Genomic DNA, 10,138 nt, shown 5'->3' with positions numbered 1-10,138 from the left:
AGACACACAGAACAGCACCGCTTCCATCCAAATTGCTTCAGCAGTCTAGACAGAGCTGACCAAACAACACAATGTCAGGCAGTGCCTCTGTTCTTGTGTATTTCCCTTCTTCAAGTGAATCATAAAACAATCACAGGATTGGCAGGAGAAACCTAAGAAGTATATTCAAGTAAAACATATTTTCATTAGTTCTGCTTCTGTGATTGGAGTTTGCTTAATTTCATTATCAATAAAAAGGTTGCCACTCATATCTGAGAAATCTGATAATTAAGTTAGAATCCACATAGCGCCTTCAGCCAGCCCATGCTCATTCATGTCCAACTCTGTGAGATGCTGTGGACTGTAGCCCACCAGGCTCCTCTGTCCTTGGGATTTTTCAGGCAAGAATACTGGAGTGGTTTGCCAGTTCCTACTCCAGGGAATCACTTAGAAAGCAGTGTGTCTCTTTGTAAAAGCATGAAGAGAAAAATACTTGTGTAGCATCTTTTTACTTACTTTACCATTGCTTTAATATACTTTAAAATTTATCTATATTAATTGGGAACAAAGAAACAAAAACAGACATATCTTTGTTTTTCATAAATAACTACTCTCCATATTTGATAAAAATCTCAAACCATTATTTTACCTTCCCACAAATATAATACATACAGATTTTTTATCTGAAATAGTGTCAGCAAATTAAGTACCTTGAAACTAACATAACCACATACAACTGCTGTTCTACTGACTTCCAGGAACAAAACAAAAAACTTCTTATCAAGATGTTCTGGATTTCCTTTTGTTAGTGTTAAGAGATTCAATACTATAATCATCTGCCAGTAATAATTTATAGATTTGAGTTGACTGTCTGCAAATAAAATACCACTGGCATTGCTTTATGAGTTCTGGATTTGACATGACATCGACAGTACCTCATGGGACAGGCAATACACATATGTGGAAATCAGAAAAAGTAGTGAATGCCCTGGGCTCAAACTATTGACTCGGTATGTGCCTCATTTGGCTCAGTAATAAATTCACCTGCACCAAACCCGTATCAAAAGTCACTAAATCTCCCATATATATAAATTATTTATATACACCCACAACACATACATACTATACATACAGTTTTTAACAACATGAAGTAATATTGTCTTCAAATGATGTACCACAGACATTATCCTGGCTGAAATAAATCCTGTAGTTGTCATCAAGCTGCTAGAAGCTTTTCAGAGTTCTGAGTCAGGTTACTTAGTTACTTTCATCCTGCCTACCCTTCACCCTGCTTTCATGTCTTGGTAGCTTTTTCTTTCAGAACCACCCTCCTCAACCCAGGCAGATTTCGTTCCCAGGACCACTTGATTGGACTTTGGAGGCAAGAAAGGGCACCCAGAGGGAGCAGGCAATTCTCAGCCACTGTACCTCACACCTGCCTAGATTTGTGATGTTCTCTGTCCTGTTGGCCCCATTCGGTGTTAGAAAGCAGTGATTCAAAGCTTTGTCCCTCCTACCCTCCTTGGTCTTTCTGTAGAGCACAAAAGTGAAAGAAGCCTCTTTAGCAGGGGTGGCAGTTCATTAAAATATACAACTACGTCTCCTAGCTCTGGGGTTCCCATTCTGTACTTGAGACTGCAGGTCACAGATGCTGTTACTAAGGTTCGGTGTGGGATCCATGAGGTTTTCTCCTGGCAGCCGGTGTCAGGATTAGTGCAGCCCTAGCCCAGGAGGAAAGGGTCTAATGAATATCAACTTGGAAACAGGGCTGCTGGCACATTATTTAAGCCTGTACATGCGCACAGTGGCACACAACACACACATGGGCCCATCGTTGGAAGCGACGGCAAGAAAGTATGACAGAGGTTTGCAAGGATAAACCAATAAGGCACCAAGAGAACTTTCTTCCAGTCAATTTAGGCAGCTTCAGAATGTGAGGTTAATAATACATAGTAAAAAGACTTCCTAAGGTTCTTGTCAGCTGATTCACTGACAGGTCGCATATTAGTTCCTTCTAATCTTCACCCTCCTATCTATGCTGAGAGCCATTGATTAAAACTGAACCACGAAAGGGACAGCCCAAAGCTGTGCATGAGACTGAACGGGGCCTTGAGTCCTCACTAAAATCAGAGCTGGCTGTAAAGAAGCTGGTAACCTGCCTCACAGCCTTTCATTTTACCATTGCTTTCATGAGTATGGATGGTCTGCCTGATGAAAATAAAAATCAGGAGAGAACTGAGTATGAGATGGAAACAGGGGGTGAGCATAAATAGATGGGTTTCTCTGCCTGGGTAGGGGGAGGGGTGGTTGATGCAAGAATTCAGGAAGCAGGTGGGCTTAATCTTTGAGGGAAGGGAGAGCAGGGGTGAGAGAGAGAGAGAGAGAGACGGAAGTCAGGCAACGCTAAGAACTGGGATGAACCTAAAAAACCTCCAGTGCATTACCTCTATTACTGCTCTTTGCCTTAGTATCCTTTCTCTTAACTGTCTTAAGTTGTTTTTAAAGTAAATTGGTTGTTCTTTTTAGGTTCGGTATGTTGCCGAAATAAAAAAAAAAATTGTTTTAAAAGTAAGAATTAAATCACTTCAACCACATCCTCTCACAACTTTTAGACAAATTCTGCATCATCTTTACACTCTTCCACAAAAAAAAAAAAAAAAGGAAAAGGAACAACCCAAATTAGACACAATGACTGAAGGCAGCAGAATAATCTATGTAATTTCTGGGAAGAGGTCAAGGTGATCAGAAAAGGTCCTCATTTGAAAAACAGGAGAGGAACTGGCCCTCAGGCAGGGGATCTATTTCAAGGTTCTAAGCAGCTGCAGAAAAAGCAGACGAATTACATGTGCAGAAAGTTCTGTAGTTCGGTGTACCAGGTTTTGTCAAATATACTGAAATTTAATTTTGATTTAGATGAGTGCTTACGAGCATTGCATTTTTATAAACATGAACAGCCTTTGAAAGTTCATGAAAACTATTAACATCATGCTTCTTTCCATCAGCATAGTGCTTAAATCCATTGTGGAAAATACACACTTGTTTACTTAATATCCATAAAGTAAAAGCTGACCTGGGCTTAAATCTTACTTTTCCAACTTTGGTATAAATGAAGTGCAAATCGTTATACTTGTCATTTTTCTAGAGAGGCCTTCCCAAATTTTAATTGCATTTGCCATTTTAGCTTCTTAAATTTAGTCCCCGGTATTTTACCGGAAAATGCACTGTCACTCCCTTCCCCAACTATAGCCTCACACTCTTCTTGAATGAATGGTTAAACAGATTAGAAAAGCAAACAGCATTTTTAATAGTAAAGTGTGTGTGTGTAGTGTGTATACGTGTGTATTCAACAATACGCAGGCTTTCATATATGAATGAGGGAATGGTTCAACAGATTAGAGGCTTTCTCAGAAGAGGAGGAAAAGAAAAATATATTGAGGTGGGGTGGGGAAAACGGCTTTCTTTTGCTACACTGATTCACATTTCAAAAGCTTAAGCAAGTGTGTTATGGGTCTCATTTGTTGTCAGAGGCTGCAGAGAGCAGTGTCTCGCTGCTTTTGAAACATCTGGCTGTAATCTAGTCCAATGTCCAGGGACAGTCATTTTCCCTCATTGCTGCCAATATTTGTTCACAGGTAGCCAGCCTCCCTTTCAAGCACCTCATTCAAGGTTGGGTGTGGTTTCTAATCACAGCTCTCCAGGAGAGGAGGAATAAGAAAAGCAAAAGGACTGTTTAACATGATAAAGGAGGTGGGATGGGGGAGGAGCAGATAAGAGAAGTGTTGGAAATTTACTTAATTACAGGAGGTATATCCAGTTTAGTCCTTAAATGTAAAAAGGAGACCCCTTCAGCTCTATCACTAAGTACTTTCAGAAGAAGGAAGTGGGCTCATTTTTACCAAAATATAACACAAGTTTTTTTTTTTTTTTAAGTAAGATCACTAGAGTCTACTAAGAACCACCCACTCCTCCAGCACAAAGCTGCCATCTTAACAGCCTGGAATTGAAGTTCAACCAATCGCCATCCCTTAGGTTAGCACTATTCCAAACATTTATTCTGGACACTTACAATGCTACCTCTAAGTTATTCAAGCAAAGCTGGCGCCGTTAAGAATGAGAATGATTACAAGGACTACAGAAAAGAAACTCAAGCTTGCTAAACAAAGCTAGGACGCACACAGAAACTCTCAACATTTCCTAACCTTGTCACTTTCCGGAGGCGTAAACCCATTATGCTCCCCCTCCTCAGTATGACTTAGGGTGTCCCCAAAGTTAGGGAAAGGGCCAAGCAGCTCATCTTAAAGCATCTGGGACACTTTAAGCAGTGGAAGGAGAAGTAAGCTGGAGAAGCCCACGGGAAACTTCCTGCTCACAGCAACCTAAACTTTCACTGTTTACATTATTTTTAAAGACACAAGTATAAGAAATACATTTTCCCAATTGAGACCACACAGTTCACAGAACCCTGAACCAAGTGGACCTTCATTAGAATGCCAACCTCAGGATTGTAACCCCCACCCCAAAGCAAAGGTAAATTTTGTTGCCAAAATGCAACAAAGTTAAAAATTAAGAAAACGACATATAAATTAAAAACATGGTTCCCCTCAAAAAGGCAGGAAGATAGAGCAGACGTCAGCTGAGCCCCTCTGAGAAGTCCTGGGACAGGTGCCCCCCTGGAAACAGCCCCTTCCCCTCCTCTCCAAGTTGCCCCAGGAGGGGGCGTCTGCACCATTAAGGTAAAACGGAAGTGACCTTGGCAAAGCTACCAAAGGAAAGCAACCTAGCTCCCTCAACTCCCACCCGGCTCCCGGTCCCTTGGCCGCCTCCTCCTACATGAGCGACAGGGACACCTGCTTGTGGTATAGGCGGCGGCGACGGCACCTGGGCTGGGGGCCCGGTCCTGCCCGTGAGCGCAGCGCTTGCCTCGGCGCAGTCCCCCGCGGCCGTGGCGCCGCCGCTCTTGTGGCCCCGCCGCGGACGGCAGCAGCAGCGGCTGGTGAAGCGTCGCCACGACTCCACAGTCTTGCCGGACCAAATCCAGACGCCCGACGTGATGCCCACCACGAGGCACATAAAATACTTGAGCACGAGCACCCAGCACTCGGGCTTGGCGCGCTGCTGGCCGGAGTCGGGCCGGCACGCGCACGTGAGCTCGGCCTCGCCGCTCTGGCGATAGTGCTGTTCCTACAGGCAGCAGGCCACCACGACGCTGGCCGGCACCGTGTAGAGCAGCGTGAAGGTCCCAATGCGGATCATGAGCTTCTCCAGCTTGTCCGTCTTGGCGCCGCCCTGCTTGATGACGCTGCGGATGCGGAAGAGCGACACGAAGCCCGCCAGGAGGAAGAGCATCCCCACCAGCAGGTAGAGCACCAGCGGGCCCAGCACGAAGCCGCGCAGCAAGTTCAGGTTCTGGTTCCCCACGTAGCAGATGCCGGCTACCGGGTCCCCGTCCACGGAGCTCAGGGCCAGCGCGGTGATGGACCTAACGCTGGGGATGAGCCACGCGGCCAGGTGGAAGTACTGCGCGTAGCCCGCGATAGCCTTGTTGCCCCACTTCATGCCGGCCGCCAAGAACCAGGTGAGCGACAGGATGACCCACCAGATGGAGCTGGCCATGCCGAAGAAGTAGACCAGCAGGAAGACGACAGTGCACAGCGCAGGCCCCGTTGTCTCGTAGTGGATGTGGCTGTGCTCGCGGCTGCAGGCGACGGTGGCATGGCCCACCACCAGGCGCACCAGGAAGCCCCGCGACACGCAAAGGTAGCAGGCTGACAGGAAAATGATGGGGCGCTCCGGGTAGCGGAAGCGTTCCATGTCTATGAGGAAGGTGGCCACTGTGGTGGAGGTGGAGATGAAGCACAGCACAGACCACAGGCCGACCCAGAAGGTGGCGAACGTGCGCTCGCCGGCGCTGAAGGACGGCTGGTAGCAGGGCGCCGCGACCTGGCCCGTCCGCACCTTGTTGTAAAGAGGGTGTGACTCCTTCAGAATGGGCACGAAGGGCTCGCTGCACATGAACACCGACGGCCCCCGGCGGCGCAGTCGCTCCCCGAGGCCGGCGACCCCGGCAGGCCGAAGGGGGTGGGCTTGACCGGGAAGGGCCTGGGGGGAGCCGTGGTGGCCTCGCTGCGGTTGTAATCCATGCACAGGACCTCGGCGTCGCGACCCAGCACTGGGAGGCGGTCGCAGCTCATGCGTTCCGGCCAGGCAAAGCCGTACTGGCGCATGAGCGGCGAGCAGCTGGCCTTGGCGGCTACCACATCGAGCGGCAGGGCGGCAGCGGCTTGTGGTAGTCTGGCAGGCAGATGGGCGTGTGCATGGAGCAAAGGAAAAAACGCAGGTCCGGAGAGCAGTAGATCTCCACCAGCGGCCAAAACTGGTGCACCTCCAGGCCCGCCTCGTCCTGCGTGTCGTGGTTGAACTGGTTGGGCATGTGCGTCAGGTTGTAGCCGATGCCGCGGCACATGGGCACTGTGATCTCCTGGCAGGCATGCTGGGGCCTTGGAGGCGGCGGCCGACCAGCCCGCCAGCTGCACCAGGAAGAGCAGCAGCAGCAGCGAAGGCGGCGCGGACGGGTCAGGTCGAGCCATAGCCCCCTCCCTCCCCGCGTCTCCCGCAGCCCGCGCGGGGCCAGCTCAGGCAGGAGGAAACCGGGATCGGAGCTTCCCTCTCCGCGGACTTGTGTGGCGCTGGGGCTGGCAACCTGTTGGTTTCTTTTTCAAGAAATCCGTCCAAAGACCAACTGTTTCGGGAGAACGCTACCTCCGCAGGGAGCGCTCAGCTCTTCGCTGGACAGGGCTGGAGAGGGACGGTTAGGCTCCGATTCTGGGGAAAGTACTCTATAAAAAAAAAAAAAAGTGGGGAAGAAGAAAAATGGCAACCACTCCCAATTAGAGGGGCGTCAACGGTACGATCCCGCAAGCCGTCTCCAAATCTCTAAGTTAACCTCTCTCCCTTCCCTCCCCTTCACCTCCTGGAACACAACTACAGACTCCCCGTCCCTCACCCTTCCTCCCTTTTCCCTGGGCCTGCCGAGGTTATAGCGCTCAGCCCCCCAGGAAAAGGGCTGAGGGATAGGGAAAAGAATGAGGAGAAGGGGAAGGCGGGGGCTCTCACCTCCTAGAATCCGGAGAGAAGCAGATAGTCCGTAGCCAGCCTGGGTCCCCCGTCTCTGGGACACTCCCCGTTTCTCAGAGACGGACTGGCATCGGGCAAGTTTGGCGAGAGGCTGGGTATCCGAGGCAGCAGCACATGGCAGCAGGTGGGGGCGTCTCAGAGAGGGGGTCGCCCCCTGAACGAGGTCGCCGCAGACCGGTCACTCGCCCTCTCCTCCTTCAGGGTCCCCCGCCCTCTCCTCCTCCGGGGTCCCCCGTATGATCCGGGCGGGGGCAGGGCGGGGACAGGCCGTGTGTTCCACCAGGGTCCGAGAGCTGGACAGAGGGGCGAGTGCGCCTGGCTGCACCTGGGCGAGAGGATGGGCGAGAGGAAGGCGACTGGCGGATCCCGCCGCCTCACAGCACCGCGAGCAGCCAGCGCTGGCCCTGCCGGAACTGCACGGTGCGCGCCCGCCGCCGCGTCCCGCCCACCTGCCGCTGGCCTCCTCCCCTGCAGGGGGCTCCGCGCTCCAAGCGGACTCCTGGGGGCGGTGGTGGCGCTCCCGGGACGCGCCGGGCTCGGCTCCTCCCCCGCACTCTAACACCCTTTCGCCCACCTCCACCCGGTATTGAACTGCACGCGGCGGCGGCGGCGGTGGCCACAGCAGAGTCACGGTCGCGGGCGGACTGGCCTCTCCCGCCCCGCCCGGGTCACCTGCTTCTAAGGCCCGCCGGGAGACTCCACCCTGGCCCCGCCCCTTCGCGCTGGGGCTGGGTTGGTGGGCAGCCCCGCCACACTCTCCGTGCATCCCCGCCCACTGCCCCGCCGGTTCGGCCTCGCCCCAGGAGCCCTCGGGTCCAGCCCTGAGCGGGTAGCCGAGGAGCGCGGGCCAATCGCCGGCCGGGAAGCTATGGGGGGCGGGGCGAATGCTAATCACGCCTTCTTGAGACCTTGAGCGGGAAACCCTAGAGGTCCCTCCAGAGTTCTCTGCTGATTCCCGCTTATGCGGGGCTCACTTTCCCGTAGTGTTCTAGCTTATGAACGCTTGCTTCCAGGGCACCTACCAGATCTCTTCTCAGCAGCTAAGTATCCTTACAGTCCAGCGCTTGTTTAAAAGACTGCTCAAAGAATCACTCTTAACCGTGGCACCTGTCTCCGCTCTGCGCCACCCTCACACCCGGTGAGCTCAGATTTAGAGAGGAACAAACACTTACCGAGTCCTAACTGTGTCGGACAGCGCGTTCGTCATTCACATCTTAATACAGGATGTCTCAGATCTTTAAAATAATTCTATGAATCAGACACTCCTTACAGGTGAAGAAACAGTTTAGAAACTTGACCAAGGCAACCGAGCTAATGTTAATGCCCCCCAAGAAAACCACAACGTAGATAATCTTGTTCAGCACGGTATTCCGAGCGCCTGGCGCAGAGTAGGCGCTCAAATGGGAAACCCGGGATTCCAATCGAGATAGTTGGGCCGCGACATCCACAATTTCTACCACCTCTTCCCCCACCCCCCCCCCCCCGCCTCATATTCTACCGGTTATCTCCCAGGCTTTAACTTTTACTTTTGTATTTCGTAACAAAATCTTACTGTTGCAACAAGAAAGTGATTTTCTTTCCATCTTAGGAAGACTCCAAACATGTTAGTCCTTTATCAGTTTATCGGGTTAAAAATCCAGGCAGTTCCGAAGCTGCCTGCAGAGAAAAGCAACACTGGCTCCGGCGGTGTAATGGGCAGGGGCTGTACCCCCTACTCCCACCGGGCCAGTCCCGGTCGCTTCCCCGGCCTTTGCCGCTGGCCGCCGGGGATCCGGGGCACACGGCGCAGCGGGAGCCCACGGGAAGACCTGCTGGGAGCCCCAACCACTGGGACGCACTGTGGCGCTCTCCAGATGGGTTATTATGCTGCAAGTTTTAAATGTCCTGAAAATGCCTCTTTTCTAACGTGTTCTAATTAGGCTGGAAGATTGAGGTGTTTAGCATTCTTGAAATTCATTCACACGCTTACAAAGAGGGTTTGAATTGTTTCCCTTTCCCCAGCCCCTTCCTTCTACTGGGAAGAAGGCTGAAAAAAGGGCAGGAGGGCCTGAGTTCTCAAAATACTCAGGACTGGACTAAAGGACCGAGACACACCGCGGCTATTGTCGTTCTTGTGTCCTGGATCCCACTTACATAGACTGGGAAACTAAATTGCGGAACAGTCCTCTCCTCCCTACTTATCAACAAGACTTGTAATGAAGAATATGTGTGTTAATTCCAGCCTCAAAGTTAAATATCAACCGCTTCACAAACATCAAAACTATTAATAAATATGTTTAAAATGTATATTACTTATTTCATTCCCTGTGATTATACCTGTGCTTATATTTTGTTTGTTTGTTTGTTTTGGGGAACTACTTGGCAGTCAGTGTCGGCAAACATCCCAGGGGTGAAAGCAGTGGGAGTTTTCAGCTATGGAATAGCAATCCAAAAGAGAGGGAAACCCTCAGTGGAAAGTATGCACAGATTGTGAACATGCCAAGAGAGGCTGCCTCGTTCTGTGGCCTTTATGCAAAGTGTGTATTATTGGGGATGGACAAGTGTTGGCTAATGATAAAAATTATTTGAAGTTGGAGAATGTTAATCACTCATGCTGGAATTTAGCCAGAATACATGTGTTATTTCACTTGGTTCTGACTCAAAGGATGTTATCTCCTGGTCTGTAAACTTTTCCCTTTTCAGTCAACAGGGTGTTATTTTTGCTTGGAGATCTCTAATAATAGTATTATAATAGTAATAACAGTGGGAAAACTTTGCCAAAAGAAAGTTATTTTGCATTGTATAGCTTTTCATGTCATTTGAATTTTTGCTTTTTCACCTATATTACCTCACTTTAAAGGCAGTTTAAAATATGCTGTTTAACATGAGTTAGGTGCTACATAATTCATTTCAGTTGGCTCATTTAATCCTCACAACAATCTGATGGAATTGGCACCATAATGACTTGCTTGAAATTACATATTTAGTCCATGGAAAGGGCAGAAATCTTGATTTTTCTCCTGAGTAATAGTTACTGTTTAACAAA

General features: G+C 50.0%; 1 pseudogene; it reads right to left on the bottom strand.

Moving 5' to 3' along the window:
- Positions 1 to 4,805: 4,805 nt before the first annotated feature.
- LOC136145901 (frizzled-5-like) lies at positions 4,806 to 7,272 on the bottom strand (annotated as a pseudogene).
- Between the last annotated feature and the right edge of the window lie 2,866 nt (positions 7,273 to 10,138).

This window comes from Muntiacus reevesi, chromosome 13 (assembly GCF_963930625.1).
Source record: "Muntiacus reevesi chromosome 13, mMunRee1.1, whole genome shotgun sequence".
Classification (NCBI taxonomy): domain Eukaryota; kingdom Metazoa; phylum Chordata; class Mammalia; order Artiodactyla; family Cervidae; genus Muntiacus; species Muntiacus reevesi.
The sequence above is the reverse complement of the archived record's forward strand: the minus strand, read 5'-3'. Positions and strand labels throughout refer to the sequence as shown.